The sequence below is a fragment of the Cheilinus undulatus genome, linkage group 8, assembly GCF_018320785.1.
Source record: "Cheilinus undulatus linkage group 8, ASM1832078v1, whole genome shotgun sequence".
Taxonomy (NCBI): Eukaryota; Metazoa; Chordata; class Actinopteri; order Labriformes; family Labridae; genus Cheilinus; species Cheilinus undulatus.
This window is the reverse complement of record NC_054872.1, coordinates 13,001,894-13,022,030: the sequence shown is the minus strand read 5'-3', so window position 1 is coordinate 13,022,030 and position 20,137 is coordinate 13,001,894. Positions and strand designations below refer to the sequence as shown.

The window sequence follows — 20,137 nt, the reverse complement described above, 5'->3', positions numbered from 1 at the left end:
AATCTGTCATCTTTTGGCCTTTGTCTGTGCTTGATTGGTCACCCTTACAAAGCCTTTCCCATGTCTTAACTCAAGCATATGTTCATCTGACATATTGGCATCAACATTATAGAGAATATGAAGTCTGAGCTGCTTAGACTGGAGCCCTTTCTCTTGCTGTTCTTTTACAGCCACCATTGTTTCTAAGCCCAAATACACATTTCCGGCTCTATGGCAGTTAATCCAAACAATTAGATAACATCGACTGAGTCACTTCCTGTTAACCACAGTGTTCTCAACCCTGATGCATTCACTGCATTAGAAACAACAAAAGTGTTCATTAAATGATTATTATTATTTATTTATAATGCTTTTCTTAATGGTATACTAAGTCAAGTGCCTATATATCCTGGAAACAAAGTTTTATCCATGAAAGAGCCATCTGAAGAAAAAATAGCACACTGGATTTTCAATAACTCATTATTTTTGGCTCATGAAACTGATAAAAAAAATTGTTTTCAGTTTCAAGAGCCAACTTTTCTGCCCAGGCAACCCCACATACATCCTGTTAGGCAGCAGCACCTGCAGTGACAACTTACACCCAATAGATAATGATATTGTAAAAAGTGAAAGAGGCAAACGAGGATGGGTCAAAGAGTCAGTGAAGTCACTGAGTAATATCAGATATGGAATTATATATTAACACAGGGTTGATAAATATGCATAGATACAGTCAGTGTTATGTCATAGTTAGGGGCAGTGGGGGAGAGAATCATTCCTCCCAGCCTGTTAGCTGTGACTGTGCAGAATTTAAACTCTGGTGCTAATGCTAACAAACTGTAATGTCCGACATTTAGTCATCACTGACAATTTACAAAGAATGATGCATTAACAAACCATCAGAGCAGCATCAGATAGTTATGATCCCACTCAGTGGCCCAGAAAGGGGATTTGTATGATTAGTCAGCTAAGTGGTTAAAGAGAATCTTTGTTAGCTGGCACCAGGGTAATGAGGCCTGGGAGTGCAATGCAACATTATCAAGTCTGAAACACTTTTACAAAAGACAAAACAATTTTCATTAACAAAAACATTTCATGAAACAAAATTTCAGATCCTTACAGAACTACAGAGCACTTTTAACAACGGCAGAACAAGTTTACATTTTACAAACATGGTTTATGTCTCAATTTAAGCCAAAGTTTTTCAGGTTTTGTAAATCTGGTTTGTAAATTGTCAATTTATTTCATCGTTTTAAAGTTTTTTGTAAAATGTAAATTTATTTCATCCACAGTACAAATTTTGTGAAATCTAAATGTGTTTCATAACTGTAAAGTTTTTGATAATTGTCAAGTTATTTCACCATTTGTAAAGTTTCTGTCAAATGTAAATCTGTTTCATCTTTTGTAATAAAAAAAAATGGTAAAATGTCAATTTGTTTCAAGAATTGTAACATTTTTTTTTGTCAAATGTAAATCTGTTTGGTCATTTGTCAAAAAAAATTGTAAGGTATAAACTTGTTTCATCATTTGTTACATTTTTTGTAAAATGTAAATTTGATTTGTCCTCTGTAAAAGTGTGCACGCTGATGAAAAAATATTTTGCATTTTGTATTTTTTTGTAAAATGATTTTTTTTCATCATTGTAAAAGAATTTGGTAAAGTAAATTTGTGTTTTGGGGATCTCAGAATTATTTTGTTGATACAAATTTATTTTAAGCTCTGCTAATTGTGTCTAATTATTCATTGCATATCCAGGCTACCGTACTTCAGTCCCAGTCAAATGCACTGCATATGCTGTGACAGAGCCACTGTGGCTCCAGTTGAAGGCTACTGCCATGCTGCCACAGTGCTCTTTAACCAAAATGTAAACAAACTGAAAGCATCTCGTAGGAAAAGCGCTATATTAGCTTATTTTGATCAAGAAAATGGGGATAAAGTTGTCCAGAGGCTGGGTCAGCTTATATCTAAGTATAACAAAAACACTGGGAGACCACATTCAGCCAAGACCATCTTGCATATTTATCACACCTAAAATAGGCAGGTTTTAATTCAACTCCTCTGCTTTGGGAAGAAAGACTTACTAAAAGTAAAAAGCCAAAGAACAGGAGATTTTATGATCCCCACTGGCCCAAGGTGAGGGTACTGCATCACAAGGTATGCACTAGTGTACTCAGATTACAGATTTCTTTTTGTTGCTTTTTCCATCCTAGGTAGAGGTTTTGAACTGGGTACCCGGAGGACACTGGAAAATAACTGGGTGTTCACCCATGTGTATACCCTGCACTGCACCACTGGTGTTATTCCCAGATACGTTTTGCAACCTGGTTGAATCGTTAGCCCAGGTCCCCAAAGAAAACATCATTTCTCCCTATGACAAAGGTTTAGAGCTCCACATTAGTCCCCTATATGTCTACTATATGATGTTCTGTGCAATGCTAGAGGACAGGGTGTGTCCTATCTCTCCTAAATCTTTCCCCTCCAGCGTTAAGGCAGGCATATATCCCTGACTGACATCACCTCATCAAGCATCTCAAACCACTCTCTTCTTTAAGAGAGTATTGAACACAACCTGTACGAACACGAAGGTACTTAATGTGTCAGTGTGAGTGTTTCTGTGTGGGTGTGTAAGAGTTTGTGAGTGAGTGTTCGAGTGTGTTGACTCATTTTGAGCCACGTTAGCAAATTTGGAGACACACCTTTGTAGTTCCATACAATGTCTAGGCAAGCTGAGGAATTAAGGAGTGGTATGTGGGTAGGTAATTAAAAGAGAAAAGGAAAGGATTCATACCAAGTACAGAGATGACTCCAAAACTTACAGCTTGAACTGTGCATGCACTCATTTTCAAGGTGTCAGGCTTGATCTAAGAGCCAAATGTCTATTAGTGTAAAGAAGTCGGTCACTGCTGCAAACAATGGATTGTAACTGAATCAAACAGAATTAGTAATGGTTATGTGAGATGCAGAAGCAACAGTAGATGGTAACTGATATCTCTGTTATGATCTGCTGGTGAAACATGTACCAACACCTACTTATGCTGCATCTCTAAACCTCCTGAGAAACACGAGCAGGAGACCCGAGTGGGAACGAGCAAGGATGCAGAAAAGTGTGGAACATCTTAGTCATGAGATCGTTCCACCAAAAAAGGAGACGTATCATTAAGGTCTCAACATGCTTATTACTCTGTTCCCTCATCTGGCTTCATCAAAACCAGATGGAACACTTTGGGATTTTTTATACAAGTGGAGAGCGAGGAGAAGAGAGAGAGCTGGGTGAAAATAGGAGGAGAAAGTGTTTTCTCTCTAAATGACAAGTTTGTGGTTAAAAGTGACAGGGAAGTCGGTCTTCCTCCTCCCACACTCATGCTGAATCCATACTTTGATGAGACTGTGTTAGCTAAAATGATGCATAGCTTTTACTGTGTGCAAAATTTTTTTAATGGCATGATAGCCTATCTGCTTTAAAGCCCATTAAGGTGGAGCACTTCAGTCTACTGGTAACCACCTAATGTTAGCATGCTGACATGTTAAACTAAGATTACAAATATGAGACTTTATCTGCTATACATCGGAATACATGGGTTGTCTTTGTGAGCATATCCATTCTAGCATTTAGCCTAAACTATCCCACCAAGGCAACACTGTGGCAGTTAAATCACCAGAAAGCCGACTATATCATTGTGAGAATAGTTTGGTGTAATTACTGTAAACAAGTCTGACCACCAGCTAAATGAGCTAGTGCTTTCCACATCAAAGCTGGGGGTTTTGAAAACCCATTTCCCATTAGCAATTTTGCTAACCCTGGTTTTTGTTCCAGGAGATAATAAATATGTGTTGAAAAGGATCCTCTTGATGCTAAAACCTAATATAGATCATAGATCAGTGTTTGAGAATAATGCCAATGTAAAAGTAAAAAAAAAAACAAAAAAAAAACAAACAAACTGTAATTCCTCAAACGTCCAGTGTGACTGGCTGAAAAAGCCACAGGAGTCACTTACAAATTAGCTTTTAAAAGCCTGTTTTACAGTAGAAATAATCATGTTTACTAGGGCTATCACCATCCAGTCAGCTGGTTGATGAGCTCTTAGCAAATATCTCATTGGTCGGAGGATTGCAAAGAGAGACAGAGAGGGAATTCAGTGATAGGTGATCGAGTAGAGTGAGTTTCATAGTGACAAAGTGGTGGTGCAGAGAAAGAAAATTGTATTTTCATATTCTTTAACTCTTAACTAAACTTATAAACACATTTACACAAACATGCAGGAAAGAGCAGGGTTTAGCTTTAGGCACTGTGTGTTTCTATGCTGTGACCTAGGTCACAGCATCTACCCTAAACAGGTTTTACTGAGTCCATTAAAAAGCATCAACATCAGTGTCTATTGCAGACAGATAGACAGCAGTGAATGGAGACGGCGATGTCACCTGGGCCCTAAAAGTATTTCTTTAAGTCTTTTCCCCTTCATCTCAGTAAACAAATCCTGGTGGGAAGTTTTCATGTTTAGGCTGGAATAAGTGTGTCATGGTGTCATTAAAGAATAAGACAATAACAACAATTTTAAGTTATTTTGTATAGAATTCCAAATATTAATTGTGCTGTAATCTATGTCATCTTTCCTCACGCATATATGATACTCAGGTAAGCCATCCAGGTGTATTTACAACAATCAAAGTATATCGCCAACTTTTCTCTTGTTTTTTTTGTCTTTATTCAGTCCACGGCTGTGAAAGAGAGACAGCATGAGGGAGTCATCTGCTGGTACATCTGTTCTCTAAATGCATACCCTGACACACCAGATTGACTGTTTCATATATCCACTGCATAGATTTATTTCACATTTATCTGGAAAACCTCCCATAAAAAGTGTTGCAGGGGGCAGCACTTTTCAAAAAGTTCTCAAAAGGTGATTGGACATATGCTCAGTCTGTCACATTCATTAAAGGCCAAGCAGAGCAAAAACACAAAATGAGGTAGCAGGTATGCGCAGCTCTGAAACTGTAGAGGCAGGTTGGTAGAAGTACAAAAGCATCTTCCCCCTCTCCAAGTCACTATGGCTCTGTGCTCTTATTTTAAGAAACAAATGTGTTCACTCCAGTTCTGATAAAACTGCCGTTACACTAAAGCTACATCTGAGCTACCAGTGACAGTCATTATAATGGTGTTTTGTCGATTTGTGTTACCTATCAAGACGTGCTACTTTTTTGCGCATTGGGGGAATGGTTAGGGATAGGTTGAGGGTTAGGGATAGACTCTGCTATTGTTCAGCGATGCAGTAGCACTTTTCCACAAAGCAGCAGGAATAGTCAGAACACTGGCTTACAATCAAACCAAATCCCACCCAGCTATTGCAAACTCATGCTGAAGCCGGTCAGGAGAAGAGCAAAAACATCTTTTAGAGGAAGACATGTGGTCCAGTTCTGATAAAAATGCCTCTATACTAAAGCTACCACCTGAACTAAATGCCACACTGGTGGCAGCCATTGCTATCGTCTTCCAGTACAACTAAACCCTGTCCAAAGCTACCCCCTCGTTCTACTCAAATGACGCTGATTGGTGAGGTCTGTTCTCAGACCTGGCACAACCGTTGTAAATTGGAGCTTCGCTAAATGGATGTGCCTAATGACAGACACGGAATCACTCTAATCCATCGGCTTTACAAGGTTACTAAATGCAGCGATTAAGGTGCAACAGCCAATGTTAAAATAGAAGCTTCTGTAAAAATAAGCAGCATCACACAGATTGCTTGTTGTAATGACTGAATATTGAGTGAAACATATCAAAATGCAATGCAACCTTATTTGATTGTCTTTATAAAATGTACTGCTCATGATTATTGTCTGGGAAAAGTATGGAAGTTACTAAAATAAACCTAAGAAATTGGCTCACCCTGCCACCTCCATTCCCTGGAACAGCATCATTCTTACACAGTATGGTGTGTATTTTCAGAAACCTTATAAGTATCAGCTGGTCCACTCTTAGCCAGTTGTTCTTCAGTACAAAGAAAAAGACAGTTAAATAAAATGTATAATGCCACAAATGCTTGCTATGATTAGTTTTAGGGTTCATTTAGACTGCCAACCAGGATGCACAACTCAAGTTTTTCTTTGGTTAACCGCAGCTACAGATATTTACAGCCTGGTGCTAAAAGCCAACTACTTCTTTCTCAGAAGTTCACTTCTTGATAAATGCAAACTGTGATGAGTTGAATTTGGAAAAAAACTAATCTCCCTTGATCTTATCAAGGAAAAGAGTTACTCATAACGAGACGTGTGACTAATCCGACTGATGGGCAGGCATGGTGTAGGTGTTTCTTAAGAAGCTTTAGGCCCACTTTAGCTCTAGCTTTTTACCTGTAAAGTTAGTTTGAATCAACATTTATATGCCAGCCTCCACCAAAGTCTGTTTTAGAAAGCAGTGGTGGATATCACTGAGACTACATCCATGTTATACTTCAACCAAATGGACAGAGAGCTCAGGTCTCAAACAAATACACTCCTTGAGTAAAGGTCTGTTAAAACAAAACCACATTTGTGCTAAATAGAGCTGAGGAGAAGCCATGTTTCCCATACATATGTATGGCCTGTAATACCCACAAACACACGGTTGGTCTTTTATGCTCTTAAGGCTAGAGTAACCTGTGTTTAAGCTCTGGGGAGTCTTTGCCAAACAAAGCAAACAAATTAGACGACAAAGAATTCTAAGAATGGCTTATTGTGGTTTCTAAAAGTGCTGAACTGCAGGGCAGATTCAAGGGTTTACACAGAGGGAGGGTGGACCTTTCATTCATTGTAGTGGACTGATAGATAAAGCCACTGAGGATTTTCTCCCAGGTAAACTGTCTTCTCTGTCTCCCTGTCCCATCTGTCCCTCATCCTTTCCATTAACCTCTAGGCTCTGTTGGTCAATTAAGGTGAAAGTGTAGACCTTTACCGCAATATCTGACTACCACACCCCTCAGGGAAAGGAATGTTGGTAAAAGTGGGAGCAGCCGTAACACACCCTGGATTATCACCTAGTTTTTCTGTAAAGTAGAGGAGGAGGAGGAGGAGTAATGAGAGGAGAAAGGAGTGGAGAAAGTGGGCTAACACCTGAATCACGCTGGATGGTGGATCATATTTCTGCTGTGCTTAGCATACAAAGCCGGTTAAGCAAAATGGAATACCCACAAACCACTTAGAGATTGTTGGTAACACGTCTGTCTTTTTAAAGGAGTGACCTCATGAAGGTCAGAGGTGTTATACAAACTCTGACGCCCAGCTGTGTGACTCTAACACTCTGGCATGACACAATTCTAAATTAAAACACCTTTAAGACGCTGTTTAGAACTTGCATTAATGTGGATTAAAATCCATTTTGGGCGTTCAGTGGTAATCCTTAAAGTTAGGTGTGGATGCACCTTAAGGTGCCACCTATTAAAGAAAATATCCAATAGCTATGACAGTGCTCAGAGGTAGTCTGGGATGCCTTTATCAAGACTTGAGTTGGTAGTTCAAACCTTTTGGAAAGCATTATTGACTGCCCAGTCGTGTTTGACTCAGTTAGGAGAGCTGGTACTACATATACTGAGGCCACTGTCCTCATCACACCGCTCTCATAGCATGTTTGGCACATGTCGTCTCCCATTTTTTCCCCCATATTTCCTGACTTCCTGTTGTTCTATCAAATAAAGGCACAAAAGCCCAAAATGTAAAAAACGACTGCCCCAACAACTGACAAGATCCGTTGTAGCCAATGGAATTAGAGCTCTTTAGAGATCAGGATCATTCGACTCTACTTGTTAATAAGACCTGGTCTTGGCTCTAAACAAAGAATTCAGTTATCAAACAGGAGCTTGAGCACATAAACAAGCCACCTCTAAGAACTGGCACATCTGTGAGAGAACATCACTACTCACTTTTCAACTGTTGTCTTGTCTCTTTGTGTATATACCTTTAAAAATCCAGTGTGTAATAATTAGTGTTGTGGAGTTTAGCTGAACAAACTTGGTAGAAATTAAATATTACATATGTCAGTAGGTCCATCTACATAAATGCTTGATCACATGGAAATATGAAACTGTTTCATTTTTATGAACTTAAAGTACTTCTATCTATACATCAGGAGGGTTCCTTCCACAGTGTCCGCCATCTTGAATTTTTGCATCTTGCCACAAAAGGGGGCAAATGACAGAAATGCATTTTTAAGTTCCACTGGTTGTGTTGAGTGAGTGAAGCAAGAATCTGACCATTAGATATTGGTATTATTTACACACTGCACCTTTAAGACAGGATGCAACATCAGTGCATTCTGATGATACTTTTTTAAGACATATGACCAACAAACTGCAATGTGATTTACTGAATAATGCATGTGGAAGGCAGACTGGATAAAAAATATTTTGGTTCCAGGCTCTTTAGCCTCCAGGTGCAACAGCTGTTGGAAGAAAAAGATTTTAAAGTTAAAAAGTGACAAATATGATGGCTGAGGACCTTAGTGCAGGGAAAGGCAAAGAGATTAATTACAGCAGTACTTTAGACAACAACAAAACAGAGGAGAACATCAAATTCAGATTATGATGTGAATGTAAGACTGGGCTGTTAGATATAGTTAAAGCCGAAGTTTAAAGTGTTTAAATGCTTGAATTTCATGTGTCTTTATGCTATCAAGGCTGATTAATTAAAGTATAGTTGAAATTCTGTGATTTCCCAGAAACCCTCTGGTTTTTGGAGATTATTTTAAAACAACTGAGTTTTTCTTTTTCCTTTTTTATTAGGTGGCCTTAACATAAATGGCTTAGGTTGATAAGATTTATTTGCTAAATAGTATACCACTGTTTCCTTTAAAACATGTTTATGAGAAATAAAGGAGAAACGCTGTTAAGAGTTGCCCAGAGCCTCTTAGCATTTGGCTGATTCAGCCCAATTCATTTGTAATGCCAGTGGCTTCACTGCACCTACATACAGAGTTACCTGGTTAAGCCTGAGAGCCACAGGGATGATGTATGGGCTGTTAGTTGCATAAGAGAGGGGCAAATGAGGTCTGACTGCAGGTCATCACTAAAAACAAACCATAGGTGCAAAATGTGAAAGCAAAAGTAATAAGATAATGAGACTAGACTACACTAGCACTTCCTGTCAGCATATATCTGACATTTTTACTGTCGTTAAATCAGGATGAATGCACATCCAGCTGTTCATTCATTCTAGTCTTAGGGGTGTATCACATATCTATGCCATGATAAATGGACCACTCATATCCACTATGACCTCCATCCTGACAGCTGATCTTAGATGATGCTGTCTCCGTCAGATCTACTGATGAAGCTGCAAGCCTAAATTAACTCAGACTCAACAAGTCTCTGGATTAGACTCAGCAGCTGACATTTAAAATAGCTCCATGCTCAGAAGCCTAGCTGGGAAGCCACATCTGGGGTCATGTACGTTGCTAATATTTAATTTGGAGGGTTACAAAAGCAACAAGCTGAGGGGGAAATAGGTGAGGGAGCTGCTGTATGACTGGTACAGGTCAAACAGTTTCTACAGCATGTGTCTCCCTCTGCAGGACAGAGCAAAAACATGCAAGATTAATTTTATTTTGTCAAATGAGGCAATGACACGCCCCAACAAAGTAAAAATTAAACAAATATTTTCTGGTGTTTTGCTGCCACACGTCTGGATTTTTTGATGATTAAATCATAAAAGCTAGTAGCAGTGCCTTTAAATTGGTTTCTCATGACTAAACCAAGAGCTCAACTCCAATCACTTCCCCATTTCCCTCACATTTCATTAATCTGTTTTCACCCATGTGGTATTACTCAGTTATCTTACATGTGACAGTTTCCAAAAACCAATGTAAATGTGGAAAAAAGGGGAACCTGAGGAATGTTTCCATGACAACAGCTGTAAATAAACAGAACCATGTGCCGCGGTAACTGTGACTGACTCTTACTCACGGCTGTATTTTTAGATGGAGGAGTCTCCTTTAACGTGTGGAGGAAAACACCGTCCTGCATGCAACACATGCTCTCTGAGAGTGGCAGCAAGAAGTGAAACATTTTTCACCACTAGAGGGAGACAGAGCTCAGCCACACCCAGGGGCCTCAATAGAGCTGCAACTCTGAAACCACGTGCCAATACATCTACAGATAAAATCCAGAAAACTACCTATCTAAGTAATGGAAAAAATTTAGATACACCATTTATTTCTGTGAATACCCTTAAAAGCATGCTTTTACAGTCTGGTATCAAATGTATTACAGTTCTTAGTGCATTTAATTGATTTATTGCAAATATTGGGACAAAATTTGAAAAAGTTATGGACATGACAGTTAAATGAAAAATGCTGTTGGCTTCTTTGGTCAGATGTTTTCCCTTATTTTATATCATGAAGTAAGCTGCAAACCTTTTAAATCACGTTTTTTTTTTTTTTGTTGTATTTTATGTCTTGTAAATTTGTTTTGTATCAGCTCTAAAAACATGATTTTAGCCATTCTAGTTACTGATCATTTTACAAAGCACAAAGCACTTGTTTCAAATACAACTTTAATGATAACATCTTTAATCTGATCATTCTAAATCATGATTTAATGTAATGTGCAAATATATTTTTTTAGATATATTTTTAGCCGTTTTGCCTGGGAGAGGTGGGGAGAAACATGTGGCAAAGTGCCACAGGCCGGATTCCAACCCGAGCCAACTGCATACCTGGGGTGTGCCTTAAACTACAAGGCCACCTGCGCCCCACAAATGTTAATGGACACTAAGATTTAGTAGATATGTAGTCTCCAATGTCCTATGGCTCCATATGAACTGTAATACAAGTTTATAAAGACCATCAGGAAAGATTAAGTAACATGCAGAACTTTTAGGCACATTTGGCAAAAAAATGAGGCTGAAGTAAGACTTGTAATGGCGAATAATTGAGGACTGACACAACCCAGGTGTCTGGATGTCTTTGCATATTATCATATTACCTAATCTGATGAAAAAATAACGAAGTGGACACGTTTAGGATGGAGTGAGGAGTGGGTGAGGGGAGTAAGCACAGCCTAGTGTACCATCCAGGCTGGTAGTAGGGTTACCACAAGCTCCTGGTCGTGCTGTGGATGTCCCAAACTGTAGTCTCCAGGGTTGGAAAGGCCTGCATGAGATGCCATCAAGCTTGACCTTGGCTGCTGCTCGTACGTGTGTTGGCGTGTTCAGCTTGACTCTGGCCACCCTCAGCCCTTCCCCAGCCCGAGATTGTGTCACATTGGACCCTGTGAGGAACCCTTAGCGCACAACATGCCTAAAACTTAAGCATATGACTGTATATGACACCATGATCAGCTATGCTTGTTCAGACTGTGGCATATATCATGGACTAGTAAGTGTAAAGTGCTGTTCCCATGAATACACTGATAAATTATTCCCAGCCTATAACACATGTCTTTAATAATTAATCTTAGATTTAGAGAGATTTTGCTTATGAACAAGCTTATAAAGACATTTCTGCCATTAGACAACTATAATGACCACTTTCTATCTATCAAAGTTACTCATTTACACCAGGACATATTTAACCATAAAGTCATATACAGATTAAACAGCAGATCTTTACTCAGCTCATCTCAAGCCACTGTAAAGGATCACATGTCTTAACATTTAATTTACACCAACTTTTATTATCTTCAGACATGTTCCAACTCTTATGGACAGACAGTTCCCACAGGTATAGGGCCTCTTCCCATCATAACACAGGAATGTCAGACCTGCAGTAAATGGTAAATTATGTGTGCTTTGCGTGAGATACTGCTTCACCAAGGTTAGAGTTTATTGTTGATTTACAGCCAGAGGCAAATCTCAGTATATCTTTAAAGACGTAATGTGCCCAAGAAAAAGTTCTGATCATTATCTTTTATTCTTTTCATTTATTTATTCTTAGACTGATCCATATCTCCATGGCATGGGATACATCCATGATCAATCTGGGCAAATGCTTATAGTCTGTGTTTGGGAAAGGCAAACCCTTACAGAACAAAATCCTTGGAGCATGAGGGGACTAATGCTCTGTCCTTCACATCCAGGCTAATCAGAGGAACAAAATATGTGTTAGGAGTGCACCAGCCCAGGGAGTGAACTGCTAAACAGGAGCTTAACAGGAAGCCGTTATCACTGTTTACTATCAGAGGAGCCAGTTGGCAAATCAAACTTTTGCCAAAGCCACACAGACAAATCACAGGTAAGACACAGAGAAGCATCCACTTTAAAATCACAGCAATGGACATTTGGAGTCCCCAATAACCAGCAAACATGCCTCTGTGAAAGGATATACTTTTGTCTAAAGAGAAACTGAATTTACAACTGTTCGCTAAAAATCTTTGGGTGAGACGACCGCACTAACTGCTGTGTCACTGTGAAACCTCTGTTACTATGATAAAAATGTAGAAATATGTAGCAAACCTCAACCATTAAGTGCAATAAACATCAACAAAACCACTTAACCTTTCTTCAGTGACTGTGTGACTCTGATTCTGAGAATCATGTGACTTTACATCCCTGATACAGATCTATAAACTGAACTCCACCCTTCTCTGCCTACACACTTTCACCTCTCCACTCACCTGCACAACACATCTTACTGTAGAGAAATTTGATCCTTTCTCCATATGAGCTCATCTCATGCAGATAATTCCCTCGCTCATTATTCCACAACGCAGCCATCATGAGCCTCCTGTGATCCCCCTCAGTAGCCGTCGGTGTTCCCGGCTCACTGTGTCAGCTGGAGTGAGAGACTTTAAAAAGAAACAGAAACCACTTCCTAACAGGTGAAAGCCTAAGAGCTGGCCCTGCCCCCTGATTTATCGACCAAATGAAAGATAACAGGTAATGCCGCATTACTTCATGTTGTCTTTGTTAATGTTGGCTTTTCTTTGTTATATCTACAGTGCACATACAATAATTTAAAATACATCCATAATACCCTAACAAAGAGACTATGATGCCTTAACACTGAAACAGGTTGACAGGAACTCTCAGTGACTTGTTTTAAATATTTACTTCAATATAATCTTTAACCAGATGTCTGCTTTTCTTGCTGATGTTCCTGACAGAATTCTTATCACCTGTTTCTGACATTTCTCCAGTGTCTGTGTTTATAATTCAGTTTTTTCTTGCATAAGTGGTGTTAAAGGTTGAAGGGGTTGTGTTTAAGAGCCTGGGTATACATTTGTTTTGCCATTTCCTTGCTATAAAAATCAACAGCTCCACAGCTTCCAATATGATTGATCACACAACCACAATAAATCCACAAATAATAAACCTCTGACTGTTTTAAGATCCCAGAGGAATTATCATACGTCTGCTCAAAGTAACAGACCTCTCCAGCTGACACACGCACCCACTGTCGCCAGTCAACTTTAGGATGTGACGATTTATGACGGGGCACAGCTGTGCTCTTCCTACACCACTTTTAAAAGGGAAAGTGACGTAAATATGCTGTGTTCTCTTCTTACAGGACACTGACCTCTGACCTGGGATCATACAGGATGTTCTCTGGTCTCTTTACTGAACACAAACACCCACAGAGATGCATTTTTCAGTAAGCTCACTGAGCTGATTTCACACCAAAAATGACAATTACTGACCCAAAAAGCATCATTTTTGTATTTTTCTTAAAAGGAGTTAATGCAATATGTAGTGTACCATGGCGCAGCTTAAATATGAAAAGGTTTTATCATGATAAATGGTTAATAGACTTGAGCTTGTATGGCACCTTTGTAGTCATTTGACAACTCAAAGTGCTTGAACACTTCACGCCACGTTTGCCCAATCACATTCACACACTGACAGCAGAGGCTGCTGTGTTAAGTGTCCATAAGTATAAACTTATCCCACTAATGTATTCACATTGTCACTGTTAATACAGCAACAGGGGCAATTTGCAGTTCAGTGTCTTGCTAAAGGACACTTCACATCTACTCATTGGCATATTCAAGTTAAAAGTCATAAAACTCCTGCAACATTATTTGACTGTGCAGCAGTTTGGAAATTTAAAATCTGATTTTAAAGATACAGTATGCACAAATAAAACCACTGCAACAAGAAATACTTTGATAATCATTTGCCACAGAAGGAGACCCTACTGTTATGGGCATGCTACAACCCAACATTGGATTATATTTTTATTTCAACCATTCACTGATATCCCATGTTAAGCATCTTTAATTGTCAACACTGCAGGAAGAGGCCAGATTTAAAACCAAGCCTGTGGCCAGACAAGAGTGTCTGTTTGTTAATGAAATGCAACACACAAAAAAATTAAGATTATTTCCATTACAGACAGAAAATAATCAAATTGTAATGATTCGTCTTGCCATCATGTGTGCTTACTTTGACTAAATACTTCTCATCACATGCTCTTAGCGAGAATGGCGACTGGGATGGCGACTTTGTGTTACGAGAGCACCCCTTGCTGGAGCCTGGAGACCTGAATGATCCGTCCATCCTTTTTCCAGACCACTTATCCTGTTCAAGGTCTCTCGGAGGCTGGAGCCTACCCAGCTGTCACTGGGCAAGAGGCGGGGCACACCCTGGACTGGTCGCCACTCAATAGCAGGCATATAGGCTGACATATAGACAGACAGGCATGTCAATTTAGAGTCACCAATTGATCTAATGAGCATGTCTTTGGTGGTGGGAGAAAGCCAGAGTACCTGGAGAGAACCCACATGTGAACACACGGGAGAACATGTAAACTCCGCACAGAAAGGCCCTGACCGGGAAGCAGACCAGGAACCTTCTTGCTGTGAGGCAACAGCACTAAGCCCTGCGCCGCCCCAGACCTATATGATGCAGCTTGTTTATCATTACCAGTCTGCACTGTACTGACCTTGTGTTGACATGATACATGATAAATTCATGGAAGTAGGTAGTTTTTCTTGGTAAAATTCCATTTGAGAATCTTAGAATCTTTATCAAAGACTCTAATGACAATATTGAATTGTTACTGAAAATCATCACTTATTTATGCTTCACTAACTAAAATCATTCTGCTGATCTACATGGTGTAACTAAATCATTCGCTTCTATGTAAAAGCATTTTTGAAGCAAACAACTGCAAAGACTGGCTGTGAGATACCTGATACGTATCTGCTGTTATCAAAATAAATAGTCTGCTGGTGCCAAAACAAAAAACTTTATACCTCCTTTATCATACAACACATGATAGAACACTCAGACACCATAACTCAAGCCTTTATGGCCACATAAATACTACTTATGGCCACATTTACGCAATATATCTTAATAATCATGATAACACTGATGACTTTTCCCTCTATCTTCAGCTGTTGTAACAATTCCTCCAAAGGGGGTCAATAAAAGTTTCTTATCTTAACCTATCATATTGTGTCTGATATCTTTCAGCCACATTAAAGTGGGATCAGCAACTGTACTAAAGGATCTTATAATTAACAGGCACTAATTGTATCTCATAATAATGTAAAACACTGTGTTCTACACTCAGTGAACCACTCTTGAAACTGTGGCTAACATTAGGCTAGCATAATTTTAATTTAAGAAACAATCTACTTCACAAAAAAGTGATTTTTACCACAGTTTGCCGATTACTCAGTTCTGCAGTCCTCCCATAGCATCTCGTCTAGTCAGACGAATAGAGACAAGAGTCTAGAAGAGTGCTGTACCGAGCTAAAAGGCTTGCTGAGTGCCTTTAACATATTAAAAAAATCCTAATTTTGTCATGCAAAAAGTCATGTCAAACATGCTTTCAATTGAAACTGTGATGTGCAATCAACTGAATAAACCCTGTGGGGTATAAAACTGCTCTTTAATGTTAGCCACGGTTGCTAGCTACCATTTGAGTGCTAGTTTCCTTTCCTCCATCCTATGCCATTATTTGTCCTCATTTAAAAAGCCAAACTGCTAAGAAATGAAGAGCCGTTTGGAAGCCAAAAAACCTCTGCTGAGCTGAGCCAAATGATCTGAAAAGAGACTTATTTCCCATCACAGTGAGCAAGACTGGACAGACATCAGCTGAGGAAACATGGGTGCTATTCACTACTTTCAGGACACAAAAGTAGCTTAAGAATGAAGAGTTTGAAATGTATGCATTCTGAAGGCTTGGTTTAGTCATAAACAGATCAAACCATGGCTTTTCTTAGAAGCTTTTGCTCTGCAAAAATCACTTATTGCCCCCAAGCTGAATTCTCTGCTACTGGGTGTTATCTGCAAAGAACCTTTACCACAGTAAATAGATGATTTAACCACCGTTTACAAAAAAATGTTCTTATGTTGAGAGAAGCAAAATCAAGTAGTTTCTCAGGGCCGAAGCTGGGCCTTCTTCTGTCATCATTCAATGGTGGTTAGCTTACAGCTTTCAGATGTAATACAGCCACCACCTGGCAGTAGTTAGACCCTACAACCAGGAGTCAGTAAAAATAATGCAAAGTAAAAATATAGTTTTAAATATATTTAAATATATATTAATATCTATATATATATATAAATATATATATATAAATATTACAAAATAATATTCTATCCCTACTAAAATAACCCAACAGTTCAAAGTGACACTGCATGTGATCCATCAGCATCTTTACCTAAACAGCTGATGTCACTGTTTACTACCCAGTATATACTGAGAACTTCCTAATGGTCTCCATGAAGGGTTAAATAAACTAAAAGCACAGGTCTGGGTAGTTTCCATGGTCCCAGAGCTGCTCATAAATTAAAATCAGCTCTCAATGATCATCCTGTTTGAGCTCCACGTGTCTCTGTGATTCACCAGCCTAGGTCCGCTGCTCTCAGAGGACATGAGAAGTCTATCTACAGCCCCCTTTGGGCTTCACTGAGCCCCTGAGACAGAAGTCCACTGTTTATGTTATGACTCATGCCCGCTGGTTCACCAGGGGTAGCCATCGTGGTGTGGGCTGTGGAGGCTGTGTAACACACACTCATGACTCCTGGAAAAACAGGCACACTCACACTGGTGTACAGTAAGTGACGGCTGGATCGCTCCAGTGCAGGAGTCGTGGTTGTTTCCAGGAAGAGTGCTGGCTTTTCCACAAACCAGGCCAAAGCCAAAGAGCCAGAGTTTAACCACCACTGCCCACACAGCTCTGAGTCTCATATTCACCTCTAACAGAGCCTTTGTGAGGCAATGTGAATGACAATCAGGGCCTAGGCATGTCAGATGGGATGTTTTACTTTACCAACACTGTGAAAAAAGACTTGGCACATTCTTAACAGTCAGCTATAGATGTGTTTGCTTTAGCTAAAAGAGCCACCTGCTCAACCAGTAATGCCCAAGAATACCAGCTATGAAAATCCTTAATGGACCACTTATGAAGAGGAATTTAACAACTGATTAACAGTCTGGGAAAACCCCACAGCTCTGAAACAGCAATCACTGCTTTAAATGTCAGTTCTGATGTAAGGTGTTGCTGTAACACTGGAATTAAAAAGTGTGAGTTTCAGATAAATGACATCCTCCTCCTCCTGTTAGGTTGGTGTACCAAATTTGACACTAAGAAAGCGAGAATGAACACAAATGAAAGGCCAGAGTTCAGCCAGGAATGTCAAATGATGTACCTTGTGTTTGACAAAGTATTTACAGTCTGACTCCTCCACGCCCCCTACTTCCTGACCTTTCAGCTGACCTCGTTCTAACATGCTCTGGGAGAGGATGTTAATATTCATGATCCCTCCTCTGCATGCACACAACAGTGGCCTCCATCTAAGAGCCGATGCAACTAACGCCTGCACTAAGTGATATCTGCTGAGGAGCCAGTGAGTGGATAGAGGACGGAGCTGTCATCATGCAGAATGGGTGCCAGTGGAAAAGGGACAGCTAAGACCGGAAAGCCCCCCGAAAGACCTGGACCAAAGAGCACAGATCAGCATGGACAGCAGCTGCATTAAAGTCTTCAGTATTTCAGACAGTAAAAACGATTGCAGGGAACATTAAAATGTCAGGGTCAGGTAGACATGATTGAATTAGCTAATTTGATATATATGCCAACTTTAATTAGAGTCATGTGAATTAAATACATGGATGCAATTCAATTTTGATATTAAGGCAGCTTGACTCCAGTTTTATGTGTCTCTCCTCGGTCATAACTCATCATTTTATCCATTAATTAAGAGCACAGGAACTGCTAGTGCCATTCGTCTTATTGAAAAAGGTTTGGCTTCTGTTACCACATCTCTCTACAACAATTTAGCTTGGTTACACATTTACATTGATTCAGTCCAGTTTCTCAGTCCCTTTCACCTGAATTATCCTTGAATCAATTTCATTTCTATAATAGATGAGATTATATATGAGATTATATACTGTTATACATATTTAGACCAGGCCGGAAACTTCAGACTTTAAAACACATTTTAAAATTCAAGAAATGAGAATGAACAAAGAAACAGACTTAGCTGAGGTAGGCCTGTTGTTCGTTGCTAAAGCTATGCAAACTTATTCTTACATACAGCCTGATAATAACAGCTGATATAGACCAATTTTTATGGCTGATTCATCGGTTGCATTGAAAAACAACTTTACTTCTGTTGATACAGATGATAGCCCTTTTCAGCTTACTGTATATCAGTTCTGATATCATGCCAATAACATTGTGCATTCTACTTTTATAGCTGTTTTCAAGAGAGCCTGGCTGCAGACATCAGACATCCATTAACACATGGGCACTCAGACATTCATAAACACATGCATGTTGCCTATGTTTTGTTTTTATTTTTTTAACTGAAGTATCCTTTAATCTGCATAAGGTGCATGTACTATACAGTAAGACAACATTTAATTTTGTGGATAAATTTCACATTTTAAAAGAGAACAGATGTTCGAAAGTGCCAATGTATTCTGGCTTTGCACTGCATGGGGTTCCCAAAATACTTTGTGCGTGGCTCCTGTCTGCTGGAAGCACAAGCCCTAATACTTTGGGACTTTAAAAGACATATTTTCTCTGTCAGTATATGGAATTTATCCATGAAAAATGAAACCTTGGTTTACTGTTCATGAAGTTTTATGAAGTATGAAGTTCAGTTTTTAATGAAAAGACACATCTATTCAAAAAAAGACAATGTACTGTGGGATTGGCACTTACACATCATCACAGGGTGTTCAGTGGGGCTGTGGGTTATAGATTTAAAATATATATATATATATATATATATATATATATGATTACCAATGTCTAAGTGTGCATGTATTTATGGATTCCTGCTCAGACAGTAAAATTACTACAAAAGCAATTAATCCATAGTAGCATGAATCTCAAAGAGGGTGCAACAAGCTTTATGCTATAAAGGAGGAGGCTGGGGTGGAGGAGGTTAAACTTTGCCAGTAGGGGGCATCAGCACTAATACAACCAGGGATTAGTGAGAAGTACGGCATATCTAAATACACTTCTGGAGAGAAAGTTGTGATTGGCTGTGAGAGCTGGGAGGATAATAGGGATCAGCTGGCCATCAGCTGATCTCAGCTAATTATCATCAGACAGTTTCTTCTATTAATTAAGGAGAGGTGATATTTATTGCCGTTCAACATGTTAGTTTCAGAAAGATTAGGACACTTTGAGAACAAATAGATTTTGAAGAAATGATGCTTGCTCTAAAGGATCTTTATGAGCTAGACTTCGTTGCCCAAATGATGTGTAGATTTTTCCGCATTTAAAATAGACATTTGGATTAAAGATGGCTGAATATAGTGTGTATAAATGCCTGATAAGCCAAAAAAAGGGGGGAGTGTGTGTCTTTACCCTCATAAACTGAGGATAAGCCTGGATATTTATGGCTTTTGGCTCAGCCCTTGATCCATAGTATCAAAGTACCAAAGCTTTTAAAAACTACTCCTGTTTCATAACACAAGTGACTTGAAGAGGAATAAATCCATCAAAATAGCAGGCAGACATACTGACATTGCCCATATTGCACAAATACAGGGCAAAGGTTTCAGCATCAAAATGCTCCTGTTGTTTTTGTGCAATCCAGACAGTTTGAAGATGATTCCTTGCCATTTGTGGTCATTTTAACCAAGAAGTTACTCAATATTGGATGCCTAGGACGTCTATTTTTGGTGCTGTGGTGACAAAACAGCTTGATATCATATGATCTCTTCTGGAAACTGATCAAAGTTTAAAATGTTGGTATTGTGACAACCATGCTCATTGCAGTG

The 20,137-nt window shown here is 39.2% G+C and overlaps 1 protein-coding gene across 8 annotated transcripts in view; it reads right to left on the bottom strand.

Annotated features, from left to right (window-relative positions):
- LOC121514294 (plectin-like) overlaps positions 1 to 20,137 on the bottom strand; it is a 97,850-nt gene that overhangs the window by 58,017 nt on the left and 19,696 nt on the right. The window lies entirely within an intron of this gene.